Source organism: Gossypium hirsutum, chromosome A11 (genome assembly GCF_007990345.1).
Source record: "Gossypium hirsutum isolate 1008001.06 chromosome A11, Gossypium_hirsutum_v2.1, whole genome shotgun sequence".
NCBI lineage: Eukaryota > Viridiplantae > Streptophyta > Magnoliopsida > Malvales > Malvaceae > Gossypium > Gossypium hirsutum.
The window spans coordinates 54,526,142-54,538,184 of NC_053434.1; the positions used below are offsets into that span (position 1 = coordinate 54,526,142).

Sequence of the window (12,043 nt, forward strand, 5' to 3'; positions counted from 1 at the left end):
TAGAGAAGAATCAGAGGGTTTGGCTAGGAGAAATCTGCACAGAAGAAAAACAGGCTTTCGGAATTTTGGCTTTTATGGCAATCGGCTATAAGGCTTAGAAACAAATGGTAAGGAAGTGGAGTTGAGTAGAATGATAGAAAGATTCTGCTGTAGAGGAAAAGAAGAAGAAGAAGAAATAGATGAAGAGAGGAGAAAAGAAGAAGAGAAAATAATTGTCAAAAACGGCACAACTTTTCCCGAAGTGCCGAAATTACAACTATCAATAGACCTAGCCAAATTTTGTCCTCTACAGAAACCCTTGGCTGGCCAACTCTTGCTCCCTGATCAGCTCCTAAATTTCCTCCCTTATCTTATCCTTACTCAATCCCCTTACCAGCTTAAACTCTCCCTAACAGAGTTCCCCCTTGAGTTCCATCACATCCCCTTTTTGTTCACAAAAATAAATACCCTATTTGCTTACCTTGAGGCTCGAACTTTGGCTCCCCATAAACATCTACACGCCACTTCCCCTATACCTTATGTGGCGTTACATGCCAATTTACCACAGGTCCCTTGTGCCCTATTTTACCATCTTTAATTTAAAAGCCCTCAATGCCAATACTCTCTCCTTTTAAAATTGGGAATTCAAAAATTGCCTCGAATTGGATTTACTCTTGGGTCACCACTATCATACTCAGACCCACTACAGATAGTTAAAACACAGAATTTCTAAAATTCATTGAAAATCACAGAAATCCCAAAAATCTCGAAAATTAGGGCATTACAATTCAACATTTGTTCTAAAGCCTCCACATTGGTGTGTAACTACTTCAGAACATCCAAAAATTTCTTGAATTGTACCTCTTATTTATGCTTGTGTTGTTGCAATCTTTTCGGGTACGGATGTGATGGAACTTTCAGTTGAACCGAATAACTCTTCTGAGTAGCTAAATCTGCATCCAAAGAAGATGCTAAAGTATCTGAATTCACTAAGTTAGGATTTACCTTGTTAGTATTTGCAGATTCTGATTCCTTTGGTGTAGGAATTTCAACAGCTGGTTGATTCTTCTCAACGGGCTTATCTTCGACATCAATCAATCGAGGTTCTAAAATTTTACCACTTTGCAATGCCACTACCTTGATATGTTCTTTACCTAAATTTCTTGGATTCTTAGTATTGCTCGACAAGGTTCCTTGTGGTCTATTACGAAGCTTCGTAGCTAACTGACCCATTTGGTTTTCCAAGTTTTTCAATGTTGCTACTTGGCTTTGGATCAAAACATCATTCTTTACCATGTACACTTTCAACAAGTTCTGCAAACTATTTGATGCCTCATCTTGAGGTGTTTTAGAGGTTGCTGATTAAACCCTTGAAATTGGTAGGGTCTATGCTGCAAGAAGTTGTTGTTCGGTCTATTTCCTTGGTTGGTCCAAGAAAAGTTAGGATGATTACGCCATGAAGGACTGTAGAAGTTGGACTGGGTCCTTGTCCGCTCCTCTTTTGATGTTGGTTCCCCACATAGTACACTGACTAGGGATTTGAAAAATGACATTCCCCACAATACACACAGGAAACTACTTCGAACGGACTTGATGTTGAGCTGCAAAATGATTAGCACTATTAGCGGTAAACTATTTTAACATAGAGGAAATAGACGATACTTGAGCCGATAACAAAGTGAGGGCGTCGACTTCATGAACTCCGACTATATGTCTTCCTTAAGCTATTCAATTTGTTGGCCATTGATAGTTATTACTCATGATCCTCTCAATGATCTCATAAGCCTCATTATAAGACTTAGAAAAAATTACACCGTTCACAGAAGCATCTACCATCAATCATATATGTACATTGAGACCATTATAGAATGTCTCCAACTAGATACAATGAGGAATCCCATGATGAGGACACTTATAAAGTAACTCTTTGAATTGCTCCCAAGCCTCGTACAAAGACTCATCATCCAATTGTTAGAAAGTTGTGATCTCGTTCCTCAACTTAGCATTTTTGCTAGGCAGAAAAAACTTAACCAAAAATCTCTCTGCTATTTCTTGCCATGTAGATATGGAGCTTGGTGGCAATGAATGGAGCCATGCTCATGCTCAATCTTGCAACAAGTACGGAAATAACTTCAGCCTTAGTGCGTCATCAGTCACTCTGGCTATCTTGAATGAATCACTCACCTCCATAAACAATCAAAGTTGGGGATGTGAATCTTCCATGGGCATACCACTGAATTGGCCCACCATTTTGATCATTTGAAACATCACTAGTTTCAATTCAAATTAGGTTGCCTCAATATATGGCCTTCTAATTCTTAGATTTAACTCATTGAAAAGTGGCACAGCATATTGTCTGATGCATCGATCCTTACCATCGGCAATGTGGATGGGATTTCGTACATGATTGGCTTCATTACCTTGGTCTTGACTCTAATTTCCAAGGTCTATCTCAAATTGTCTTTGAGCTATTCGTTCACGTCTTCTTTGTCTGAAAGTTCGCTCAATTTCAAGGTCTATAGGATCCGATCTATGCTCATAAACACCTGAAAAGAAAATCACAAAATTAAAAAGAATAGTTTATTAATGTTAGAAATAAACCAAATTGGAGTTAAATAATTTCACAAAAAATTATGACTATGAGAATAGTTAACAATCCCTGGCAACGATGCTAAAAACTTGTACTACGTAGGTTTGTGCAAGTGTACACAATTGTTATCAAGTAATAAGTAAGTATCGAGTTATTATCTCTACAGGGATTGTATTTGTGCTAAGTCACTTAATTTGTAAAATTATATTAACAATTGGGTAAATAAAAACAAAATATAGTTGAGAAGTGATAATTAAAATATATTAAACTAAATGAAATGATCTCTAATGAAAACTACCCTAAGTATGCAAACTATATGAATGGAATAGCTTTTAGCAAAATTAAACACAATTTGCAATAATTATAACATAAAAAAACTAGGACAATTACTGTAATTAAACTCAACTTATTATCAACATGCTTAAAAACATTTGGAAAAACAATCCATGGCAACTCGATCTTTCATGAGTTTGGAAACCAAATTAGGTCCTTTCGGGATCCTTTACTTAGTGAATACACATTTTACTGATCCTTATTTACTAAGGGTTTCTTAGCATTCGTGTAAGGTAACAGGGACGTGTTAGGTTTGAAACAGTTTAATCACACAAATCTAAAAACTATGCAGATAACAGAGGTTGGTTAGAGTTGTTATGCAACCTGCAATATAATTGGGTTAGGATCTAAATTGAGCATGCACATTTCAATTATGCATCCATTAGCCGTCGTCTGTTTAGGATCACTCAGCTAATTTAGCTGCATTTCAATCACGTATGAACGAAATATAGATTTGATTTTAATTGAAAAAATTATTGATTGAGGCACAAACATTATAAGCATGAATCAAATAAATATAATTTCGTTCAAAAAGTTTGACGTTTGGGCACTCAATTTAATCAAAAGGACTAAATCGTAAAAAGTACAAAAGTTGAGTTCTACATGCTAGAGGTGTCCAATTGTTATGAAATTTTACACTGGAGGTTTTTATATAGTAGTTAAACCATTGGTTAAGTGGTGGACAAAAATGGACATGGTTAGGCATGTTTCCAAAGCTTTTCATTAAGGGCATTTTGGTCATTTAGTTATTAAAATGAATTAAAATCAAAATTAAAAGCCAAATTTTGTCCATATTCAACCTCTTGGCCAAAAATTGCCTGGAGAAACCATTGCTAGTGTTTTTCAAGCTTCCAAGCTCGATTGTAAGTCCATTCTACCCTCGTTTTTAATGTTTTTTTTACGTTTTTGCAATACCCATAACAAGATCTATCTATTTCTACCATTAATTTGAGCTAGGGTTCATGTTTAAAAATTTACCCATGTGTACATGAATGCATTTTGATGTCTAATGGTAGAAAATGAGTGTTGGGTGTTAAATAAATGACTTTTACTAGGCAGTTTTCGATGAAAATGTCTGAAAGGACCATTTTGTAATAAAGGTGTGTTTTTATGATAATTATAGTTTTCTATAGTTATGAAAATGGTTCTTCTAGGCCCATAGAGTGATAAAATTGAATAAAAATCACTTTACGAGCCTAGTGGAAAAAGTGTAATTTTGACAAAGTTTAGGGGAAAAAATGTAATTTTGCAAAAATGTGACTTTTGGATCACATTAAATAATGTGACTAATAATTGGACTAAATGTGATATTATTGATCAAGGAAAATGAGGATTGGACCTAGATCGGGTGAAAAATGGAAAATCGACGGTTAGGTTCCTTTTTGCTATTTTAGTGCCGAAGTAAGTTCGTGTGCCTATAATATTGTAATGCTATATTTGAATTGAAAATTCTATATTATTATTGCACAAATGGCACGATTTAATATATTGAAAAGTGATGAAAGAATGGTATATAAAATTTGTGAGAACAATGATATATGACTAGTAGCACATGAAATGTTTGATGGTGTAATCATTGATGGCTTGCTATATAATAGCTGAATATATTGAGAATTTGATATAACATGATGTTTTATTAAGTTGGATAACTTGTGAAAGAGTGAAAAGGAAGGTAAGTTTGTATGTAAATAATATATCATTTTTAATTATGTTATAATATTTTGTTATTATATGAGAGGTGGTTGCATATTGAATGATCACTTGATGTAAATCATGAATTGAAATTGATTATGGATGAATTGGTAAAATGTTAAAAAGTAAGGAATTTCCCTGTTGAACCTTCGGAAAAGAAATGATACAAATGATCCATTGTGAGAACACATGTGTAGTACTATGTGCAGGCTACTATGTGTTTAAGATGGTTTTAGGTCACGTGGGTAGTACTAAGTGCAGACTACTACGTGTACCAGATAGTTAGGTCGCATGTGTAGTACTAAGTGCAAGCTACTATGCGTACCTGAAAACTTCAGTCATGTGTGTAGTACTAAGTGTAGGCTACTACATGTATTAGATGGTTAGGTCATGCGTGTAGTACTAAGTGGAGGCTACTATGTGTACTGAATTGTTGGTCGCATGTGTAGTATTAAGTGCAGGCTACTATGCGTACTAGATAGCTTCGGTTACAAGGGTGGTAATATGTGCAGGCAATCATGTATCTGTTATTATTCTGATGAGTTCAATGGGAAATCGACTAAGTGAAAATACATGTGAACATGACCATGTGATGAATAAGTGTAGATATATGTTTGTGAAAATTTATGAGCAATGTACTCGATAGTTGAGTGAACTTTGGTAAGATTGATATAGAGTAAGTGTTACAATGAAAGTTTCTACAAAGAAAACATGAAAGAGTGAAATTTAGTAATAAAACAGTTTTGGACAGCAGCAGTAAATCACCAAAAATGGTGGAAATCGAATTAGAAGTTGAATAAGATATGAAATAAAAGCTTATTGAGTCTATTTTCATATAAAGGAAACAGTGTAAGCAAAATAATTTCATATTATGAGATATTTGAATTTTTGTGAGACAGAGTCAGAATGATTTCGGAATCCCTTGTTCTGATTTGGAAAAATCATTAAAACTTGTACAAAAATATTTATGGGTTATAATTTATATTCTTAAAATCCTTAATGAGTCTATTTTCGAAAAAAAAATGGGAACATTACCAAATCTTGTAGAAGAGATAATTAATTTTTAGTGTAGAGGGGTCAGAACTATTGGATAGCGAAATAGTGGTGACTTTAAAGAATAAACTGTACTTATTGGCTAGACCAAAATTTCTAAAAATTTTATGGTAAGAAGATATGTGAGTGTAGTTTCTAGGAAAATTAATTGTTCTCAATTTGGAGTCTCATAGCTCCGGATATAAATAATTTAGTTACTATGACATGAGAAAATAGCTTAACTGGACTTTGAATAAATAGAGAGGAATTGAAAAATAGCATGTTAATACATTGCTTATTATTTTTCATGCGAGCTTACTAAGTGTAAAGCTTACTCCCTTATTTCCATTTCTTTTAGTGTTGTCAGGTTGGCTCAGGGTTGGAGATCGTCGGAGGCAGCATCACACTATCAAGCCAATACCTTTGGAGTATTGATACATATGTTAAAAATATCAAATAAGTGGCATGTATATGGACCTAGTTCTATGACGTGTGTTATTATGATTTGGTAAAATGTATTGGCCTATATCGAGCTATTGTATATGGCCATGAGAGGTTTCTCATATTGATTATGGTTTGTAAGTCTAGCTAATCATGTTACGTTTTAATGCATATGATGTGATGATATGAATATGTTTGTTTTCCATGCATGGTTGGTAATATGTCATGTGTGTTGCATGCATGTTTTAAGTCCAATCGAGTTGGTCATGACCATGAATTAAACGTGTAATATGGTAATAAGTTGATAGTGCCTTGAACATAGATGTTTGATGTATAAGTTAGTAACCATAGTTTAATGGTATAAGTCATTAATGAGATGACAAGGTCGAATGAATGTGTAAAATTATGGCTAGACTAATTTATCATGAAAAGGTGGAACATATGTATAATGAAGAGCTAATGTTTAATGTGTCTTAATAAAGGGTGTTTAATCACTAAAATGATGCCATGAGTTGTGAGTTTGATGTGTGTAAGGTTGTAAAGGTTTATGGGAAACATGAAGGCTTGGAAAATAGCCTAAGTGTTAGCCACAGGGACAGAGACACGGCCATGTGTATCAGCCGTGTGGAGGACATGGCCTAGCACACGGGCGTGTGGTCTGATCGTGTCATTCAAATTGTTTTGATGATGTCACAAAGAGAGAGTTACACGAGCTGAGGACACGGGTGTGTAACTCTTTTTAAATGCTTCCGCAGCAACCAAATGTTTTTAAAATTTAATAACGTTTTTAAGAAAGTAAACTTGGTAATAACACAAGGTTTTAAATCATTTTCCAATGCTCACAAAGAGGCTACATAAGATTTGGTTTTGCAAACAACGTTTACTTTTCAACTTCAAAGTGACACGCCAGATTCGGCCATAATGTCTAGGTCGGGTTTGGAATGTTACACACGGGCATGTGACTCTCCAAAGCAAGAAAGTTGCTAAGTTGTCCAAAGTTTATTGAAGGTTCTCGGTTTAGTCCTGAACCACCCCAATGTATGTTTTAGGCCTCGAAGGCCCGTATAAGGGACGATATACATGTGTTTGAAAAGTTTTAATTTGGACAAAAATTTTATGGCTTGATTTTTGCATGAATGACTGTGTATGTGTTCGGTAGGGTAAGGGGTGTTACAAATATAATTTTATAATTTACTATTTAATTTAATCATGCATGGCCCACTTTTTGTGTTAAAAATATAATATGTTCAAATTAATATAAGATAAGCCATTTATTGCATGAAAACTATATAATAAAGCATAAAATCATACTTTAATAATTTCTGTGTCCTATTTTCATATTTCCACATATTATATTAATTTATTAAATAATTACTTAGTTTTAACAACGAATTTAAGTAAAAAGGTGATAAATTAAATAGGAGAAATCCTATATATTTTTTCAATTTACAACATTCCATCGTCAAGGGTAGAAAGATTGATGCTGGTGCAATACTCCACTAGGAAAATGCTGACGACGCCGCAGAACAAACTGGAATCTTGGTTTTCACATCATTGGTGATGTTATTGTGCCAGCAGAGAGGAACTGTGCCCGTGATGGTGATGAAGTCCTAAAAAATAAGGCCCTAATCAATGAAGCCTCTATAAAAATATTGACTCGTGGCAAAGATAGCCAATACTGAATGAGGCAAAAACAAGCAAGACAAAGAAGGGCAAAACCAAAGCTGACAGCAAAGGAACAAACCTGAATGCAAAGAAATCATTATGGTGTAAAATGAAAGATGTTGAAAAATGGTCAATTCCATCAACAATAGGTAGATCAGGCTTGTCGCTACAATAGAGGATATAAAGAAATCTCAAATTTTGTTTTATGCTTATACCAAAGCTTGGAATAGTTCTATTGTAGCCACATTAAGCCAATTGAGCCCATCCCCATTATCAGAATTCCCAGTGTTTCCACCAATCATTCAAAATTATGAACTCTCATCCGCGGATGACGACTTAGAAGACTGAGACAGATTGGTGGTCATTCTCCCTGTAACGCCCCCATACCCGAGACTGTGGCCGGAGTCGAGCACGAGGTGTTAACGGACTTAATTCATTAATTAAACAGCTCAAACAATTTATTTTAGAATTTCCAGACAAGCTGGCTAACTGTGTCACAGTCGCTAAAAAATCCATATCTCGAGTTAAAAAACTTGAAATATAATTCTGTAAATTAACCCTGAAAATAGACTCATATATCTACTTACTAAATGTTTTCTAGAATTTTTGGTTGGGACAATTAGTACAGTTTATTAGTTAAAGTCTCCCCTATTTTAGGGTTCGGCTACTCTAACCCCTGTGTATTACGAATCAGATATCTCTGTGTATAGAGTTTCAATGACTATGCCGTTTGTTTCTAATAAAACTAAGCTTAATAAGGATTTCATAAATGAAGGTAAAACTCGTAATTTTTTTTAAAATTTATGGTAAATTTTTAAATTTAGAATAGGGGATTCAGAAATTGCTCTGACCCTGTTCCACCAAAACATAAATATTTCATAAATATAACTCTTTTACCAATTTTGTTTCCTCCACATGAAAATAGATTCATTAAGCTTCAATTCCATATTTTATTCATCATACAATTCTATCTCTACTATTTTTAGTGATTTTTCAAACTCACATCACTGCTACTGTGTGATTTTGTTTTATAACCAATTTCACCATTTTATGGATTTCCGTAGATTAGTTAACACATAAAGCATACGTGTTATCAAATATAATCTCGATTAGCTACTCCAATAGCTAATTATTCTAAAAAATTTCCATGCCATACATGAGCTATATCATAAGATTATATACACAAAAGGATTATCATGCTATACATGCCATATTTCCAAAATATGCAAGCCACCATACCGAGATGGTCCATTGATAGTGTGAGCGTGCCTCCGACCGTCCTGATCTCCAAACTGGCTTGTCAAAACTACAAGGAATGGAAGGGAGGGAGTAAGCATAAATGCTTAGTAAGTTCACATGCAAATAACAAATAACTTAATAAAGCAATTATACCAACCAACATTAGCATAATATCACCAAAACATATATCACATTTCTTTTCATCATTCATCGTCTTCCTACATTATTGTTGTCGTATCAAGTCTCAACCCAAGGGTTAAGTACATACCTGTCCAAAGTGCCCATTCCACAACACTTACCAATACGTCACTTGCATCTTGAGTATTCTTCCATTTCACTAGAATTTTACCCGCTGAACACATCGGAATATAACTCGGATACATGGAAAGTTTGCACATAAGTGCCACATATGTAGCCAAGCTACCATGTAACCCGCCCATAAGCGAACTCAGACTCAACTCAACGAGCTCGGGCGTTCGCATCCATAAGTGAACTCGGACTCAACGAGTTCGGATGCCTAGTTACATTTCACGAACTCGGACTCAACTCAACGAGTTCAGATGCCCAAATATGCTAATCTATTACTAAGGTTCAACAGAACTTTCCTCGTTCATGCTCATTTACCATTCTCCTTGGAATACCAATGACGATACTTCGGTAGTCTTTCACATTTTCACATAATTCATAAAATTTTTGCATGTTGTCCAACAATGACCACAAAGCACAGAATTGCATGATAACAATCATAATATCGTATAAATAGCATTAAATGATTTAAAATAATTGTTATATTACAATACTTACATATGAACTTACCTCAATACAAAATAAGAATAGTCGAGCCTATTCCTCGTAAACTTTATTTTTCCTTCGATCTCGACTCGAATATCTTTTCTCTTGATCTATAATACCAAAATAATTTATTTAATACACACATTCATCAAAACAGCCCTTATTACGAACTTTGATAAAATTACTATTTTGCCCCTAAACTTTCACATATTTATACTTTTGCTCCAAGGTTCGTAAATTAAACCTCATCCTATGTTCTTATATTTTATGACATGCTAATCATTTTTCCCTTCTATAGCAACATCAAATTCACACTCTAACATGTAGTTATGAATATTAGGTATTTTTACCAATTATGTCATTTTACTCGTTTTTACGAAAAATCACTTAGCAAAAGTTGTTTAACACAATCTCAAACTTCATATTCTACCATAAAACATCAAAATTCATACATATCATCCATGGGTAAAATTTTAAATATAAACCCTAGCTCAAAATATTGGTAGAAATAGTTAAACCGAGCTACGAGGATTTCAAAAATGTAAAGAACATTAAAAACGGGCATAGAAATCACTTACAATCAAGGCTTAAAAGTGTTGAAACCCTAGCTAAGGTGGAGAGCAAAATTTAGCAGTAACTTATGGAGAAGATGATCATTTTTGTGTTATTTTTCCCATTTTATTTCATTTAATATTCAAATGACCAAAATGCCCTTCCTTACTAAACTTTCAAAAATTCCATACATGTCCAATTTTTGTCCATAAATTTAGAAATTGGTCAAATTGCAATTTAAGACCTCCTAATTAATATTTCAAAGCAATTTCATACTAGAAACTTCTAGAATGCAAGTTTTGTAGCTTATTCAATTTAGTCCCTAACTTCAAATTAAGCACTTTATGCATAGAATTTCTTCACAAAATTTTCACACAATCATGCAATCATATCATAAACCTCAAAATAATCATAAAATAATTATTTCTATCTTGGATTTGTGGTCCCGAAACTACTATTCTGATTAGGCCCTAATTCGAGATATCACAACTCTCCCCCCTTTAGGGATTTTCGTCCCTAAAAATCTTACCGGAAAGTGGTCTTTATTTAGATTCCTCAATTTCATATTCGGTGCCGAAGAACTTGCACTCAGGCGGTGCCTCCAATATATCTCTTTAATTTCTCATATATTCTGAAAGCTTGCGGACTCATCTGTCAATTGTTCTTAAATTTTCAACCCTTCTCAGTTTCCCTTGTCATCTTGACATAAAACCCAGATCTCAATTTGGTTAATGGAGACTAGAATTCCAAGAAATCCAACAATCAAAGGGACCTGCACTCTTCCAAAATAATCATACAAATTTTCATCATCAATAAATCACAATCCAATAACATCTGAATCAAATTACAGTACACGTCATTACTCTCTGAATGAATAGGAAAATTTTCACTGTAAACTTCATACAATTCTTTCTGTATAAGCCTCGGAATAATAATACCATGAATTAGATCCAATCTGAAATTCAACATCAGAAGTTGATCCTCACTGTACTTAGTTTACTACTCACTATCACATTTTCCTCTTTCCGCTACGGAAATAATTCTGATATAGCCTCAAAAATTAATCCTTCTCATTCTCATCCTAATATCAATACTGGCAAAGATAATTCTGGTAGATCCTGATGCTTGGCTTTAACCCCATCAACAACTCAAATTTTCTGTGACATGAAATGCTCCAAACTATCACATTATCTTATTTTTATGAAACACATCACCATTCATACAATGGTGCATTACTGAAAATTAGGAAATCTTTACTCAATGAAGACTAGTCCAGTTCAGACGTTTTGGTTAGCGATATTCTCATCTGTCCAAACCTTGCTAACATGTAATAAACTTTTCAGCTTTCGTAAGATGAAAACTTTATCATTCTTAGTAGCTTCAACTCATATCAAAATTTTCTAAGAGATATACACTTTTCGTTTAGACTATTTGCCTTTTACTCATGAAGAAATGAAATTTTATTATCAGACTTGAAAAAAATGATCCTGACATAATTGTCATATGAAATCTTTCAAATAAATAATTCAGACAGATTAAACACCCGAGCCGATCTAAACACCGTTGAATGAAATTTCAAGTAATCCTTCCTTCTAGTTACTAAACAATTCATCATACAGCCTTTTACTATTCATTTCTTACGCTAATCAAAACCATCTCAATTACATTAGCTCAAGTAACCAAAATATCTCAATTGAAGTCATTAATTATAATGGACTTACTTGAGAG

The 12,043-nt window shown here is 34.0% G+C and overlaps 1 non-coding gene across 1 annotated transcript; it reads left to right on the forward strand.

Moving 5' to 3' along the window:
* The first annotated feature begins 1,873 nt into the window (after positions 1–1,873).
* LOC121210355 (small nucleolar RNA R71) lies at positions 1,874–1,980 on the forward strand. The gene has a single exon (XR_005905468.1). It is a non-coding gene; the product is annotated as a small nucleolar RNA R71 (small nucleolar RNA).
* Positions 1,981–12,043: the final 10,063 nt, after the last annotated feature.